Source organism: Pygoscelis adeliae, unplaced genomic scaffold (genome assembly GCF_000699105.1).
Source record: "Pygoscelis adeliae isolate BGI_AS28 unplaced genomic scaffold, ASM69910v1 Scaffold10, whole genome shotgun sequence".
In the NCBI taxonomy this organism is placed as follows: domain Eukaryota; kingdom Metazoa; phylum Chordata; class Aves; order Sphenisciformes; family Spheniscidae; genus Pygoscelis; species Pygoscelis adeliae.
In genome coordinates, this window is record NW_008824053.1 from 2,963,014 (window position 1) to 2,968,881 (window position 5,868).

Consider the following 5,868-nt stretch of genomic DNA (forward strand, 5'->3'; position numbering starts at 1 on the left):
CTGTAAATATTGACTGTGCAATGAACTTCTTCAAAAGAGCATCTTCAAGGAATAAGCCATCTCGCTGAAAAGCTACTTTCTTGCACAAAAAGTAAAAGGAAAGAGAGTGCTGATGCAATAAGGAAATACTTGACAAGGGCCGACTCTGAACTGTACGGATGTAACAGGACAACATGTTCATATATATTAAATACTGCGTTTTAAGCAGATGTAAATAAACATTTACATACATTAAACTTTCATAAACTTGCTTATAAACCGGCAGCCTCACCCCAGACAGAACCCTACAGCTACTCCATTCAAACCACTCTGCCGAGAGGACAGAGCTGCTGCCGCTGCCCGCCGCTGCAGGAGGAAGCAGGCTCTTCACCTGGAGGTGAAGCTCCACTGTATTGCTTTACGCCCGTTTAGAAAATCCCTGCCTTCCTGAGTTTCTAACTGGTTCGGATGAATGTTAAGGAATAACGGTATTTTGAAACCGCCTCTGAGTTTTAAAAGGCTGCAGAATAGTGTTCTGTTTGTAGGAGCAATTCAGCTTTATTAAGCAGCATGACATAGACTAACTGAGCTCAGAGAAGCTTCGTACAGTGTGCTGCAGCAGTCAGCAGCAGAAGCCAATCAGTCTAGAACCTGATTACCGAGAGCTGCGCTGAGACGCTGCAAGGAAAGGTGTTGCAAACCCCTCTTCTCACTTACTCGTAGCCAAGCTCGACACACACCCCCCCCCACTTCACCTCTGATATTATTGAAGGAATTTCTCATGGCAGCAGAGGTTTGGCAAACTATACTTCTCAGAAAACATTTTTGTGTTTCTCCGTTTCCATTAAACCTCTTTGCCAAACTGCCAATTGCGAAGGTCGTTTCACTTGCACGGCATTGTTAGAATATATTTCACAAGCAGCGTAGACAGCACTTATTGTGAAATCTGTATTTCTTATTTTCCTGCTGGCAGGAAAATAGAATGCTTAAAACCAGTTGGGAACCTAAAGAGTTAGACCTGCTACAGGCAGGTCTTAAATTGCTGTTATAAAAAGGTCCATTAGCAGGTTTGATCTGAGCAAGGAGGGTGTGCTAGTTTACTGTATTAGTCTGATTTCTTCCCAACTAAATTCTGCTCATGAATTTCAGAAGTATTGAATTAGAGGAATCTGGTTTTCAGGGCCAGGCATGGATACTGGGAACAGTCATATAATAATGTACTCTTATGTTTTAGGCAGAAAAAAGGAAGCATTATTCTTTCTGAACATTTCCTTCCTCTTTAAGTCTTCAGATACTCTGCTTTCTCTAAGGTCATTGCATGAATTTAAGATACACCATTCTGGAAACTAAATTAGCCCTCATTTACTGGGAAGTTGAATGCAGCCAGACTAATGGTGGTGCAAATATAATTGGTTCCCAACATGTGTCAGTGTGTATACTCCTCAAGCCACGGAAAAGATGCATTATGGGACTAATTTTTAAATGTTAATGGATATTGGATGTTTGCCAGACACCCAGCTGTGCACAAAACATTGAGATGGTAAATAGCTCTTGATCTGTTTAGAAACAAATTATAATGGCTGTTTGGATTCCACATGACTGAAGGCATGGTAACCAGCACAGGCTCACAGGCTGACCCTATTAACTGCTCTGAGGGGAATGCGCCGTTTTTTAAAATCAAAATAAGAGACATAAAATAAGGCTATTAAGATGCCATTTAAATTATTTTAGATTAATATTACACAAAATCCCAACAACAACCCATAGCACCTGTTACCATTGCCTACATGAGCTAACTTATCTCAGGGAGCTTTTTTGCTCGGTTTCTTTGGTAGGAGGTCAAAAAGAAAATGCTTTCATCACTCAATTAATTTGATTCTAAAGCCGAGATCCGAGTGAAAAGCTTACCTGCACTTATAGAATAAAATCTCTCCTGACGCACATCAGCAACGGGTCTCGCTGAGATGCACCAGGGAACAAGACCTCTCTTCACTTGATGTGTAGTTCTCATAATTTTAATTTAAAGTCTATGAATATCAGTATTTGCAGGAAATTCTCTACTTGAAATGTCTTACTAATTGTATTCATTTGGTCAGCAAAGCCCAACAGGGAATTTTTAATCAGCTGGATTAGGTGCTTTTGATTACTATCAAAAAGTAATAATTTTGATTACTATAATAATTTTGATTACATGTGACATTACTATAGTAATGCTACTATACTGTAGCATTAGCAGAAAGCATCATTTCGCAAGTGAGAAGTGCACTAATTGTCAGCAACGCAGGAGAGCTCTTTTCCACAAAGCTGTGTGCTCAGCAGTTTGAGACCCCTTTTCACAAATAAATAAGACAGTCACGTGTATATTCAGGGGACCTTCCCCTTTAGGATTTTGCCGTTCGGGTTTGAAAAATTCTGGAAAAAAGCTTTCAAGCCTAGGACATGATCAGTCCATCTAGGATACCAAAGTTTCTCCATAAAAAACCCCACCAAAACGGTACGCGATTCCAAGCAGAAGAGCACGGCGTCATTGAATCAACAGGGAATGACTCAAGACAGCCTCAGAGCTGACTGTGCCGTGTCATTAAATCATAGCCTGTCAATAACGCAAAATTTGTACCCCCCAAGTAACTTTGCAGTTACGGCTTTGTATCTCCAATTTGTGCTTCTTAGCAACTATTCTGTAGGGTGGTTTTTAACTGGGTGCTTTCTGCTAATTTTTGTACCTTACGTAGTTCGTTCTCTATGATCTGAAATATGCTAATGTATTAGGAAAGGAAGCCTGAGAGTCACTTCTCAGATTTCTTCAAAATTAATTTTCTCTTTCTCAAAAGAAGGTTGCTTTCGCCAAAGGTAGAACATCTATGAAAATAAAAGCATCCCGACCGTTAGGAAAGATGTGCAATTCTAAGAGGCACCATCAAAACATCTTAAAGGAGGATATTTTTTCCCCCTGACAGCTCGAGTCTTGATCCATTCTTACAGAGCAAGTACAGATCTTGGGGAAATGCTTTCTTTACCGCCGATTTCAAGTGCTAAAAAAAATGAGGCGACAAACAAAAAAAAACCCTGCAAATTTGCTTGACAAGCCACGAGACGAGGTCTGGCCCCGCGGAGGCACGCCCCAGGCTTGCTGCCACCCCGCTGCGGGCAGGAGGGCATCGCTGCCGTCCTCAGCCCCGCACAGACCTGGGCGTGTTATTTCAGTGGCATCCGGACACCCGCAGCAGAGGAGTTTTGCTCTCCCCAAAGGGTCCAGGCACTTGCGGGCCGGGAATCACGTAAACACCTTTACCTCCACCCCGCTAGCAGAACGTGAGAAAGTCACAGCACTGCCTGCAGCTACAGGAATCCTGGAGAAGAGTCAGGGTTCGGACGATACGAGCATTAGTGGTGAACTGGGCTGGGAAGAGGGAAGCTGGGGTGGCAACTGGATCTCCTCTGAGCTTCAGGAGGGAGGATTTTATGCCTCTGATGCTGCGCTGAGGAAATACGCTGTGCTGCCAGCTCATGCTTCCTCCGCCGCTGTCAATGGGCAAATGGCAACTAGCTGACGTCCCATCAAGAGCAAAAAGGGTCAAAACAATCTTCCTCTTCATGCCTCGTCCTGGCTGGGGGTCTAGAAAGCGTCCGGCCATAGCCACGTGCAATTCACACCTTTATAATGCTGTAATATATTCCATCCCAGCTGCAAGCAGACAAACCACGGACTTCTCTTTCCTAATAAATCACTGATTCAGCATCAGAATTCAGACAGCATGACTTCAAGGATGAAGCTATACCTTCAGTTATGTTAGCATAAACCTGAAATAATTCCACTAAGATTGGAGAATTTATTCTTAATTTCCAAAAGCAAATGAGAACAGAGCCTGACCAGCAGCATTCAGGGTTTGAACGACCTACATCCAAAGTGTGTTTTCACAATTGCAGAGTAATTTCATTAGAGTACTCTGCAAGATCTTTTACTTGCATAACTTGTTTCCATTTCTTTTTAGTGTAATGAGATTTCATGATGAAAGCCAAATACAATCTAGTACAGCAAAAGTGCGTGTTACGCTGATCCTAATAAGCCCAATGAAAATCAATAATGCTGCTAGTTTCCCTGAAATCAGCCTAGATATGCTCCAAGCACCGTGTTCTGCCTAAAGCAGAGTATTAGCCACTTACATAAGGCAGATATTTCCTAGTAGAAAATCTAAAAACAACCACACTTGAGGGAAAAAAAAAAATAAACAGTTGTTACAAAAACACCAAAAAAAACCCCCAACAACAGAGGTAGTTGTCTCCTGTCCTTAAACTGCGGGTAAAAGATCAGTTCCCTTCCCTCTTCGTCCAGTTGCCAGCTGCTATCAAACTGCCGCGCCGCCTGCAGCCTGCACGAGGGTGAGTGGCCAGGCCCTGGCTGCTCCCTCCGCTGTGAAAGAACAACATTGTCCACCCATTTGCTGAACAAGGACGCGAAATTTCACTCTGAGAGCAGGAGCCCCATTTTTCACCGGCACAGAAATGAGGATCATAACAAAACCGGGGGGAAAAAAAAAAGTCAAGCACACTGTATCAAGGAGCGGTATTAAAAATTCAGGCAACCTGCTGCAATCAACTTTGGAAAGATGCATGTATCGTCTATCGTATCTCACTCTTTTTGCTCGTAGCTTGCCCTGCATTCAGTAATGAACGAGTTAATACTGAGTTAAGAGGGGAAGAGAGGGCAGATCTGAAAGCAAAGACAAGAACGTGCCAGCGTCGGAAGATGGAACCAGACAGTTCATCTACATGTTCAGTCATATACGGCGTATCTGAGAGCAATGCCCATCGTTATGTAGATTTTTATACTGCATCTATTGCAAATAAAATTCTTCTTTGAAGTTTGCCTCTTCTTAAATAAGCTAATAGATGGTGGAAGCTTAAAATGTAATTTCCATTGCATTAGTAAGCTGGTTTTTCTTCACATCAGAAAACGTTTCTCTGTAATGATCTACCTTATGAATGACCTGGGGAAATAATTTCAGGTTTCTTTAAAAACACAACCATTTGTTTCTCATTGGTGCGTTCGATTTCACTAAAAGTTATGGAGTGAACAGCAATAGCCTATTTGCAATATTGGATAGCCAAAGGTGCATAATTATTTCCAGTTTACTATTAAAACAATATTTAAATAATTCAGCATGCAGTTGCTTCATTCTTTTTTTAATGATGTACTATTAACAGGTTGACAGATTTGCAAGAGTGAGGCATTTTATGAATTTTTTGAATTAGGTAATCCTTACAGAAGCAAATGTAAGCACGAGCTTTCATTTTTGCGCAACGTTTGCATGAGGAAGTCTCCTCAGGACAAGAACATATTGAATTTCTGCAAGTGTATAACTTCATGTAAGTAGCATATTCGTATTTATTTACCAAATGTAAGTAGGGTAATTCTGAATAAAATGATTGTATATACAGACCACACATACGTAGCATAGAGAAATATGTGCCACGGGTACATCGGAAATGTACTTTTCCCTTTGGCAGGGGGATGGGGCATGGCTCATCCTGCCTAGTTCAGAGGTTGTAACGGCTTGTGCCTGTACATCACAGGTGTACAGTCCTGTTGCTATGGAGACCGTCTCAAACGAGCAGGAAATTTCATTTTGATAAAGTTCTATTCTTGGGCAGAGGAAGAAGGCTCTATCTTCAGCATCACATATGGCATTTTTTAACGTTCGCGACACGTGTTCTGTAAATAACAACAGACTTAAAAAGCGAGGTCGCGTTTTCCCCTCGTGGTACTATAGCACCTGTAAGTAACACCTTGGAAGCGGGTGGTGCAGCTGGGAACGTCCCTGCAACACGAGTTCGCTCTTCCCCCCCCCCCGGCAGCAACCAGGCAAGCACGAAGCCCCAGCAGAAGGG